The sequence below is a fragment of the Zonotrichia albicollis genome, chromosome 2 (assembly GCF_047830755.1).
Source record: "Zonotrichia albicollis isolate bZonAlb1 chromosome 2, bZonAlb1.hap1, whole genome shotgun sequence".
Taxonomy (NCBI): Eukaryota; Metazoa; Chordata; class Aves; order Passeriformes; family Passerellidae; genus Zonotrichia; species Zonotrichia albicollis.
Window position 1 is genome coordinate 66660778 of NC_133820.1, and position 12882 is coordinate 66673659.

A 12882-nucleotide genomic window follows, 5' to 3' on the forward strand; every position below is an offset into this window, starting at 1 on the left:
GAGTCATATTTTTGAATAAAAGCTGACAACAATCTTTATTCAAATCGACTTGCATCATGAAGTTTTAAGACTTTGTTGATCTCTTTCAAAGTTAATTCTCAAACAGCATAAGAAGATGTCTCCTACTTCGAAAAGAAACAACAAAAAAAAACAACCAACAAACCATAAACTAAAGCCAGGTAAATCTAAATGGTTCAGATGCAGTATTAAACAAAAAAAGTTGTACTGGAACCCCTTGGTTCCTTATCAAGATAACAAGATAAAATGAGCCACAAAGGTGAAGGGGTGCTCCTTTTCTTTTTTCCTCTCTGAGGTATTAGCTGAGTGAAAGCTATTTGATTATCTTTACAATACTCACATTTTTAATACAGCTGCACCTAAATAATTGAAACTTTTCTAACACAATTTGAGGGAAAAAGGTAGAATAAAATGTCCATTTGCAAATGTTCACAGCCTTTCCTGTTGCAGAACCAATATAAGAAAAACCACTGGAAGATGAACACTTTAATTTGAAGACTTCAATTACTGTTTGATATAAACACATAAGTCCTCAAACATCTAACAGAGTACAACAGATAATTATTATTAATACTTTTCTCATCAGAAACAGAATACAACAGCAATAATTATTAATACTTTTCTCATGATCCTTCAAGTTGAATTTCTAAGAGAGAACAGACATGATAGCCAGTTTTCTGAATACACTGAAGTCTGTTGGTATTCTGAATAGTCAAATGATCTTTATTCCTTCAATATTCTTGTTCTTATGTTATATATTTTATGCTCTAACAAAAGCATATACATGGATTATTCCCATTTTAATCAAGGCTATGAATGTTGGTAACATGAACCATACATTTTCTTTAATATTGTTTTTGAGTACAGGAAAATAAAATAACTTGAGGTTTGGAGCAGAAATAGAAGTGATTCTTTCTAATATCACTAACTAATTTCACTTTAGGGTTCCATTATCACAGCATAGATACTAGGTTTCATTTTTATTACTAACAGACTTTATTTGTCACTGTAAAAATAGCCTGTTAACCACAGAAAGTAAAATCCACCATCAAAGTTCTGGTTTTGTTTAGGAATCAGACTTTTTCAGATATTCTGTCAAGTAGCAAACCCTACTTATCTATATGTGACTTAAAAGAAACTACATGTGTTTTGAATTCAGAATATTTCCCTGTAATACCTACAAAGCTATACATACCTGAAGAGCATGTGCTAGAGAGAACTAGAATTCAAGAAAAAAGGGCACTGGCAATGCTGAAATTAGCTTCTTGACCAGAAAACCAAGCAGAATAATAGCACTGCTTGCATGAACACGTAGCATGCTTTATCCTTACTGATGATCTGTAAACAGAAATTATACATAAATAAACTTCAAATTTAAATAAGTGAAAATTAAAATACAAAAAGGCATACAAAATTCAAGAATACATCTATTAGAAGAAAAAGAAACCTGCATTTATGATGATTGGTCATGTGTTCAGACTATACAAATTTATGTCCACATTCCAAATTTATTTTTCAAGTTACAACTTAATATTTTGGGTTATCTACTGTGTGGAGCCAACAATTATGGAAGAAAATAGATATATAAGAGCATTATTATAACATAAACATTTTGTCTAATCTGTTCTAAATTGTCAATGAGGAAGATGCTGCAGCATCACCAGAAAATTCTTTCCATTCTTTAACTGTCCTTGTACTTAAAAGGACTTTCTAAATATGTAACCTGTTCTTTTTGAATGTAAATGAAGATTTTTTTTCTTGTCCTTCTGCAACTAGATACAAAAGACCATTGGTGACCATCTCCTTCACAATAATCTTCAGATATCCTACTATTTTCCTTAGTCTTCTCTTCTCTAGACTAAACAAATACAACGTTTTTGAAATATGCCTTATAAATCTTGCTTTCCAAAAACATTTTCACTCATGTGTTCTTCTATAGATTCCCCTTCACCTGCAAATTAAATTCATTTTCTTTTGTAGACTTTATTTTAACACAGAGATCAAATAATTTTACTCACTGATTTTTATTCTGACAATTTTGCATGTATGTTCTTTGATTTTGCTTCATCTGTAAAACTAGGTAGTATCCATACTACTTGAAATTTTATGGAACTGTAGAGCAGTGGGGCCCGCAGACCCTTGAAACAAAACACACCTCTACATCCCTTCAGTAACTTTTTTTCGAAATCAGCAGTGACAATTTTCTTTGCATACAAAGTAAGTCACTTTTTCTTTCTTTTTTTTTCCTTTATTCAAAAAACTGGACACACCAAGGATTTTGTCTATATTCTTAATTTTATATTTAACAGCTGAAATAAGAATTTTAATATTCTTAATAAATAAGCGGACAGATGGATGGATGGACAGACAGGCATAAATCCAGTTTTTCTTGGAGAATCAAGTATAATAAAAGGGAGATTTGACTCTCAGCCCATATCTCTATTGTCTCAAAATAGGTAATGTCTGCTGAAATACAGTTAGAAGGATGTTGGTACATGAAGAACACTAGGAATCTCTTTTTGATGATTACACAACTACTAGTTTGTGGTAAAAGTATGTCCTATTTTGCGTTATTTTCAATGAGTTTTGCGTGAATGAAGAAGAAATATTGTGGACCAAGAAAAGTAAAATAGAGGATTTAAGATAATAACAGATCAATTCTGCAGCAACTGTCTGTATTCATATTTACTCCCAAATGCCTGCCATTAGAGACCCCAGTCTCTTTACTTTTTTTCTAACCACAGATGATTTATTCCAGGAATCTTTGAATTATTTCCTTGGAAAGAAGGTGGCAGGGGTGGCAGGGGAGGTGAGGGGGAGAAGGTGATAAACTGCAGAGCAGTTTGTGACATTTAGCCCAGATTTCCCTCTTCTTTGCTCTACTTCACTTGTGCAGACTGTGCAACTAAACCATAATCACATATGAAAGTTCTTCTCAGAAGTGGTTTCTACAGTTTGGTTTGGCTTTTTATTATTCATATAGTTTATTCATAGACTACTTTCATAATGAATTTCTGAAATGCAGTAGTTGTTCTTTGTAATCTAGTTAATCTATCAATGGGCAAAATATCCCTAAGTGTGCTCTCAACAGGCTAAATGAGTAAAGAGGCTGAAGGACTCCTTGCAGCACTACACTCCTGCTCAGAGCCACCCACTCTCAATCTCCAGAAAAGCCTCTACCCTTCAGCCAAACTTCTGAATGCAGTTGTCTCCTCCCTCCCATACTTCCAGCAGCTCCTAAAAACTATGTCCCCCCACTCCCTCAGGAAACATAGGCAATCCTTCAACAAGTGATTATTTAAGCAGGAGTGATGGGCACTGAATGCAATCACAAAGAACAGAGAAGCAGTCTATGAAGACTTATTTAGCATACTCATCCTATCTGCTGCAAGATTTTTCAGAATCTCTTTTTGCAGAAGTCTTGAAACAACTCTTTACCTCAAAACAGGAACTACCAGTTCTGGCAGTTCAGACACTAGGTTTAGCATATATAATGTACTCCAGAGAGAAGTAGGTAACTTCAAATATTTTGTTTGGCTGTTTCATGTAATTTTCTAAAACTATACTTAAGGGCATCACAGTATTGTAATTTTATATAATTCACCTGTGTTTTCAAAATACAAGGTCATTATAAGAAAGAAGATTTCTTTATATGCAGCTAGGAATGTAATATGTGTGACAGATTTGCTTTATGTTATTCTTTATGTGCATCTAATTTCAGGTTCTTATATTATCCATTGATATTCTCTTCCCTTTTTTAATGTAGTTTCTAGTATTGGCAAAAACATAATCCTACTGATGTAAAGCAAGCCAAATGTACAGATTTGTACATTCATACTACAAAAGGGATTTTTCATAATGCAGTTCCCTACCGTTGCACATCCGGTCCATGGCAATATGGTAAAGCCAGATCAGCCGGTTTGTTCCTCCAGAAAAGCTGCCTGCATTTCTGCAGAACAGCTTCTCCAAATGCTAAATCTACAGGCAAATTTATGCTGAATCGTTGTTATGATGGTCTATTTTCTTACCAGTGTTCCATTAAGAATAATTTAATATTAAGAACTGTTTTCAAATCTCTAGTCCTAATCTTACATCTCAAACTCTTGGCTATTTTCCTTTGATCTATAGCATCCTACAATTTTGCCCAATTTCTTTCATTTAGTTACTTTATTACCTCAGCACACACCAGAGTAGCTGACTGCCTTCAGAATATGTATTTGTTTTTATTTGAGCAGTTTATTTCCTGTCTTTACCTCTAAGTGACTTAAAAGACAATACTCAATGAATGCTAATTGATCATGGTCCAGCATTGTCTGATGTGCCACATTTTCCTTTCCTTTTTTATTTTGTCTTCAGACTTAAGCACTTAATCCCAGGTCACAAAGAAGTCTATGAAAGTAATTGCGTTTTCCCTTTTAGTGCAGTTTTGCCTTCACATAGTTTTCTACAACCTGTAAAATTAGAAATTACTATGGAAATAACTGGTGACCTCACAGGTCAAAAGGTGACCTGGAACCTAATGGTAATTATATCACATACTGAACACCTGTCCAAGTAATGCAGAGATTGCACTCATTCCAAGACATTACTGCATATCAGTTTGTTTGAAAGATGTATAAATATTCAGTAGAGCCCTTATCCCATCTTGTGCATGATGAGGTGACTATTTTATATTGAAGCATGCCCACTTCAGCATCAGCTCCTTCTCAAATGTCTCAGAATAAAATACCACAAGCATATTTCAGGCTTTTATCCTACAAGGTAGATGAGACCCAAACTGTATTATAATAGTGAACAAAACCTATTTACCCAAATGGTCCTATGCTGAGTTCTGAATTGTAACCTTGCTTATCTTGAAAAGAATATTCAGTCATCTGACTGGCTTTCAAGTTTCCATGTTAAAATACTTCCACATCAGATAAGTACTGTTTTCCCTTCTATTGTCCTCTGACTTTCTTAAATTACCAATTTTTCAGATTTCTGGTCAAGAAATAGTAGTCTGCAAGACTACTGGTTTTCATGCCATTGCATTTTTGATTTAAAACAAGCTAGTGCAGTTGTAATTATTGCCAACTGGATGTAGTTCCTAAGGTTACATCCGTGTTACTGAGCTGAAGAGGGCTCAGGCACATACTTGAGCTCTACCATGTGATAATCCACACCCTTTAACTGTTAGCCTGCCCTTTGGTGTGCTTTTGGCCAAGGCCAACAAGCACCCAGGTAAAACACTGCAGGATTTGAGGAATAGCATGGGTTAGGGATTCTTGTAGCAGGCAGTACAAATGAGGCTACCCTGGCTCAGGAGAGCAGGTGGGTTAGCCAGGCAAACATGAGCTGTAGTTTGTTACTGGCTCTTAACTGGGCTGTGGTGCACTTTCTTTTCTACATGACCTAAGAAATTAAATGCAGCCAAAAACCTGGTAGAGAGATACCTTCATATGATGCCAGTCTCAAACCTGCACAGAGGACTGAGCTGTTGGTGAAGGCCAGACCAGCGTTAGGCTGACTGTGACTTCCCAAAGCAGGCAAATTCTCAGCCTGCGAGTAGGAAAGGATCTTGGCTACCTTCGGCTACCTCCAGTGAGCAGAACAACGGTATAGAATCTGGAACCCTTCATATTTTCAGACACTTTTCTACATTCTCAATTACCATTATTGTTCACTGTTTCTTCAACTGTCTTTTCAAACAAATGATCCAATTCATAGACAGTGGTCTTAGGACTTGCTTTTATTCAGTATTATTCTGGGGGGAAAAAAAAGGAAAATTAACTGCTCAAGAAACTTGAAAAAAATCTGCTTTCTTGTATTCTTTTAAGATTTTCACATACTTTCAGAATATATTAGCCAAATTATACTAATTAAGTGGATAATTATGCTTTCTTAGATAGCATCACATGGTCTGAGCTCTCTTTCTGTTCTTTCTTTGCATGATGGCAAGTTTAAAGTTCTCCTTTCCAGTTCCGCTTCCTTTTCTCCACCTTTGTACTTCACTAAACATTTTTTTACAGTGGATTTTTTTTACAGTGGATTCACATTTTTTACAGTGGATTCTCTCTTATTCTATTGCAATGTTACTCTGAATCAGCTTTTTGCTATTACTCTTCAAAATCATTCCATCAGTCTTTCTGTCAGTGTTTTTCACAGTATGTTTACACTTTTTCTGGCCTTTTTATTAAACCAGAAGTATTGTACAGTTATAAGGTCTTAATGTTAGATCTAGTATCTCCTTTTTTCCTGATCACTATCAGATCCAGTACTTAATTCTCACAATTTCTTCCAGTTGTTTTAAGTACTGTACAAAAATCCTGTAACCTATTTTGAAGCGCCTCTTGCACAGAACTCAAATTCCTCTTTTACAGCTTTTTATACATTTCCATATATACAGCAATATATGTATGTATAACATTAATATAATACATCTGTATATATATGATAACCATGGAAACCCTCATAGGCCTAGAGAAAGTCAAACAAATCAAACCTTCAACACAATCTTCATGGATTTTGCTTCTTCCATTTTCATTTGTGAAATTATTTCTGTGTCTGCCAGCCATGTGATCTGCAGAATCTGCAAGCAGGGTGATTGTTTTATAAATGCTATTTATGTTTCCCTTACCTTATATTCCTTATATAACTACAGATAGTTATATTCTATTTATGTCTTAGCCAGGCCTGTTTCTAATGCAATCAAAGAACAATTCTTGGAATTTGTAGTGGTATTGCATCTCTCAAGACCACCAGTACCTAAGCTGTATTTATGAACAGAAAGACCTATTTTTTCATTATTATTTTCTGCAGGACTTTATAGATTATGTTTTCACATCTTAAGGTAGCAATTCACTCAAATTCATTCTCCTCTGGCAAATGTTTCCCTATGGTTACACTTACTCACTTGCTGAAATATCTTTCCTGTTTTGTTACTATTTTCAGCTATGCTTTCCTTACTGTTCCTAATAGATTTAAAAGAAAGACATTTTAACTGATTTTTTAAAGTGAGATTTTATCACTCAAAAATCTCAAATCAAAAATACACAGAGTGTAGAAATAATCTTATCATCAAACTACAAGTCTGAATTTTAGATTAGTAGTATTATCAAAAAAACCCAATAGTTTTGTGACTTAAGCTACACCAGTACAGTACTCTCAAAACTAGTTTTCTAAAACGGTGCTAAGTCAGTTTGATGTACTTCCTTCTAACAATGATATGCCATTGTTAAAATTGTATTATTTTTCATGATGAGCAAGGCTCTAGTCCATAGCAACTCTGCTGTAAAATGAATAGGAGTATTAAGTCACAGATTATTTCAGGATCTGTGTTGCCTTATATTGTTAATAGAAGGGACAGATTTTCAGCAATCACTGGTGAGTTAAATCTATGCTGTCAATGTGAATCATTTGAGGGTATACTGCAGAAAGCCAGATCAGGTTTTACATGGGTTTTAATATTCTTTTGCTCCCTATGGATAATTTTCATACAGTCTTTCTTTATAAACTTTGTTGCAGTCAGTGCAACTTAAGTTTTCAGCAAAAACTTTCTGCTTCTACTGTTCAACACAAACTCCTCATTGGTGTAACTATTTTAGAGATTCTGAATTTCCTCTGCTTTTTAACCATTGTCTGTAATGTCGTCCTCATGCTCAGTACACACATCTGGCAAAGGTGTTTTGTTAATGGCCTCCAAATTATGCAAAGTCCTGCAGGTAACTACACTAGTTAAAAACTTCTGGGCACCATAAATGACTCTCATTCACACCTCCAATAATTTTCTAGTATATTGCTATTATTAGTGCCATTATTTTTGCTATATTTTACACATGCCTATATAAAGCAAAAGTTCTGAACATCGCTGTTTATGTTTTATCATGGTATTCATTTTACTACAATCCAAATAATTTATATTATCTAAAGTACATTTAGTATACCTAATAAAATAGGTAGGTATCTATCCCATAAAAACATTAACTCTTATTCAGTATTTCTGCTACAGCAGAGCATGATTTTCAAAAATTCTTCTGATTTTCTGCATGTATACATTTTAGTTGTCTTTTTAAAAAAATTCTATTTCCTTACATTGCTATCAGTACAAAGCACTCTTTCCAATAGCATTTTTCTTTATATGCAAACAAAACTGAAAACGTTTGCCATACCATTTATGAACACAGCATGGTTTCATTCATGCTCTTTTTGAGTTAGCATTCCTATATTGAACAAGTACCATAGGTCTTTATTTTTACAGGAATGTTTATCTCTGTCTATAGTTACTATTCCATTGATGTTGGAAGCAAGGTACTTTGATCCTCGGAAGGCATATGTATCATAAAAAAACCCTAAAACACTGTCATGAATTGTTAAGTTTCTTTTCTGCTTTACTGGAAGTCCTAAAATAGCAGAGCCATCCAGCATTTAGAAGTAAATATATGCTTAGGTATATATGATCATGCTCAAGGCAATATTCTAGGCAAATGGATGCAAACATATGAGAAAAAAGGGATCAGTCTTGGACCAAAAGTGTTAGGAGAGACCAAGGTAGAAAGGAACCACGAACTTAGGTTAACAAAAGGAACAAAAAAAAAGGGAGAAGACAGAACTCAAGAGAAGGAGATCTTTAACAGGGATAACAAGAAAATATTACCAGAGGGAGAAAGAAAATAAGTTGACCTTTTAATAATTACTGAACAGAAAAAGAAATTTCATCTTTTAGTAAGTCAGACTTTACCAGTATACAACTTTGTAAGTCTACCCCACATTTTGCAAGTGAGCCATGTAGAACTCAGTTGTTAAAATAAAGACTAGTGCTGTATTTTATAACATTTTTATGTCTTTAATATGGATTTTACACTCTTCACATTTACTTTTACATTTCTAAAAACATCTTTAAGCTACAATTACATTGGGAAACCAACACATTTTATATGAAGGCAGAAGAACAATATTTTTTGACTACTCAAACCATAAAAAATTCATGTGAGTGCCATAGTCTTCTTTTTCTATGTCTTCATTACAATCCTATCAGTCAAGAAAATACTGGTATCAGCATCAAAGGAAGAGCCAGCAATCTTCCACATCACAAGTTAGGACAATACTTTCAACATGGAAAGGAGGATTGTCAGAGAGGTAGCAAGTGAAAAGCTTCGGAAAGGGTGGCAGCTGTAAAGAGTCAGAAAAAAAAAAAAAGAAAAAAACAGGGAAAGATAAGATAACAAGATTGAAAAGGACAGGAAAAAACAATACACAGGAAATGGCAATAGCAACAATCATGTTTATTCACATTAGAAACAGTACAAGAACACTGACAGAGAAGGTGAGGAATAAGGCAGCTGTTCTTAGCAAGGTCTAATGACAAGATCTACTGTGGTATGCCATGCTCAGTTATTTCTCAATGAAGGTGACAGGCCAGCCACTTAACTTTTAGTTTGAACTAGTCAGTCCAGAGCAGAATTCCTGTGAAGTCAGCAAACTAAAATGGGCACCTCCAGAGGGCGATTCATCCCATCCTAAGACCTGAATCTTAGATTCTGAATCACATATTTGAAATGTAATCAATTTTGTGAAGTTCACTAGGTATTTATGAAGCAAGCATTTTATCTTCAAGATGAATATTTATGGATAATAACATTTGGATTAAAATAATAAGCGATTAGCATATTTTCAACTTCCTTTAATGTGAACAAAGAAAATTTACTAATGACTTTCATCTGCACAGAACATGTAATAGGTTTGTGCTGCAAAATATTTTTTACTACCAAACATTATTTGTGTGAACTACAGTGAGCACAAAAATGAAGTCTGACTCCATAAAAGGAAGTTTGCTTTTCTGTTAGAATTAATTATATACTACATGGCTTTAGGTTTATCTGCTGTAAATAAAAAATTAGGCTTAGTATCACTGGGATTCTCTATTGCAAAATTTAAGACACAATTAATTAAATATCACATTTAACTGATACTTAAAATAGCACAGCTGATATTTCAGTAATTTGTTACTAAATGCAGTAAATACTGCTGGGAAAAAATGCTGAAATCCAATGTCATGGTCATGGAGACATATTATAATGGTTATTTTAAACTAACTATAATTAAATTAAAGAGTCATGGGTAATGGGCTGGTTTTAAAGTTGGTATACAGCCCAGTCTGTGAAGGAAACTTCAGTGTGGAACGGGTCTGTGGAAACAACCTCTTCACACCACCTTCACCAGCTTGCCAGGCCAGATGCAAAGCCAAGACTGTGTGCTTACAGAACAGCAGTACCAAAGCATAAATAATCAGAGAAGGGGATGGGAAAGTGAGCTTTCCTCCTGGGCAGTGATCTGGGGGCTGGAAGACACCAAAGGGACAGCTCACCGTTGGAACTTCCTTGTCCATATGGAAAGTCTGAGAGACATAGTCCTAGGACTGGAGTGGTCTTCCACTAATGACTATTTCAGAATACAGTCATCTTGATACTGCCTATTACATGAGGACAACACAGAGTTGCCAGTTACAATGAATCTAAAATACAAAGAATCTAAATATACTTGAAATGGGATTTTGCACTGAACAATTTACACGACTTAAACCATTTTAGAATCACAAAACATTAAATAATGTAACATCAATGCAAAACAGCATAACAGCAAGGGCTTAACCATAAAATAGACCAAATAGTCTCTTATTTAGAACTTCTAAAATTTTATCTGCATTTAATTTCCTTTTTTTTTAGAATGAAGAGTACAGTTATGTTAGTTTTTCTGTATTCATATCTTTACTGGGTGCCCTTAAAAACTGCTGCCCAGTGCCACAGACATGGCATAGGAACAGGAACCCTATCACACAGCAATTTATAGCATAGTTCTTATGTTGACCTATCTCTATCAGCAGAAATTAATACACTACATACCAAAAAGTAGATGTTACCATTCCAAAATTAATTGTGAAGTGACACCGTAAGGCCTCTCCCAGCCCCACCCATTTTCTCTCTCTGTCCCCTTTTAGAGGGGGTGTTATTCTGCCATACATCAACTCAGGGCTCAGTTATACTGAAGTGTTGCTCAGGTGAACAGTTAAAATGTTTTATGCTTACCATTGAGTGAATGTACAAAAATGGGAGATCCTTATCTCTGTAGTTAAATGGTTTTTTGCATGGTAATTAATGAAGACCAGTTATAGTCACTATGAATATTTGTTAATTGCTTAGTTTAAAAAGTATAAGATTTTCCTAAACATACTCTTGCCATAGTACTATATATACTTATGTGAATCATGCAGAAACCAAGCACAGCCATGAACAGATTACTGAATGAAACTTTTTTTTGCAATTTCCTAATTTCTTTTATTTCATTACAGCTTATGGATGAAATCCACACTGGTGTCTAACCTGTAATGAGTGCCAATGTAAGTAACCCATTGCTCTACAGCTACATTTGGTTATGAATTGACTGACTTTGCTTAATCCTGCTGAGTAACAGCTAATAAGCAGGTTTTCTTTTCAATTTCAGTATAATTACAATTAGGTTTTACACAGAAATTCTGACACTCTTTACTGTTACTGCATGCCTGCTTTTGCCTTTTCCCAAATACTAGTGACTAGAATTAACAGAAACATATATTTTAAAAATGGTTTTGATTTTTTTCATGTCTATAAGTGGGTTTTTTAAGACTAACTTGGTAAGACAAACATTGGGGTAGTCATCATTTCAGCATGAATTTTGTGATTCAGGTCGGCCCTGAAAGTCAATTTAAAGCCTTCCTTAGAAATGACTGTGCTAAAATAAAAATGCACAGGGAGTAAAGTACAGCTCAGAACAGCAGTTAGAAAGCTGAAGTCTCACTCTGTTTTCTATGTAACACAAAGCATAACATATCTGAGCACTATATAAAAAATATTACTGGAAATCCTCAGCTGACTCCTCTCTTTCATCCTATTATTTCTCCTACACTCATTAAGTTTTTTTCATCTTTCCTTTTGTAAAGGAGAATGAGTTCCTTCTCCCCGTTTCAGTCTCTTCCTTTGCTTTTTCCTACTCACCTGCACAGTTTCTGGAATTCCAGAATTTAAAAAACCTATAGATCCTATCCTGGGGTTAAATACCAAATTCTGAAAGTTGTAGCATGGATGAAGATCAATAACTTACATTTCAAGTGTTTGTATTCTCTTGCTTCCAGCAAAGATATAAAAACACTGGAATAAAGTTCAGCAATGAATCTATTTAGATAACTGCAACCTTTGGATGAGATCATCATTCTGTAAAGAGCTATGCTCATACAGCAAAACATAACAGTTTCTATAAATTTGAATTATATCATTATCTCTGCTACCTTCTTCTCATGTTTAGCTGTTATGAGAAGGGCATGTCCATTTCCCTCCTTTAGTGCCATTCTAAATTATGCACACAATGCTTCAACAAATAAAATTATTAATATCTTTAAATATTTATAACCACCTTATTATTAGATATTTAGGAGATAAAAATAGCGAGAGCTAGGACTACCATCTTGTACACAAATATAAGTATTTTCTATCCTGTAACAATTAATAAACAACATTTATTACCTGCATCCATGATATAGATATTTAAATGCCAGGTCTTGTAAACACAAAATCCATCTGTATAGTATTTTTTCAAGTAGCTTAATAGCCATAATATCAAATGTTGCTTCACACATAGTATCAACATTTGATGTTTCATTGACACAGTAACAGGAAGCCAGCTCAGTGTAAGTTACTTTATAGAAGACAGTGCCAGAACTTCAAGGTGTTACTTCTCAGGAATCATGAACTCCGGCAGTCTTTAAAAATAAAATGACATATGACAAACAGAAAAAGTAAAGCAAATTTTTAGGGACCAATGCTGACTAACTAAAAGAATGATCTCTATATCCAGTAT

General features: G+C 34.3%; 1 long non-coding RNA gene across 1 annotated transcript in view; it reads left to right on the forward strand.

Moving 5' to 3' along the window:
- LOC141728211 (uncharacterized) overlaps positions 1-12882 on the forward strand; it is a 95469-nt gene that overhangs the window by 16146 nt on the left and 66441 nt on the right. Inside the window, exon 2 of the long non-coding RNA XR_012579034.1 lies at positions 11342-11389. This is a non-coding gene — a long non-coding RNA (uncharacterized LOC141728211). The remainder of the gene's footprint in view (positions 1-11341; positions 11390-12882) is intronic.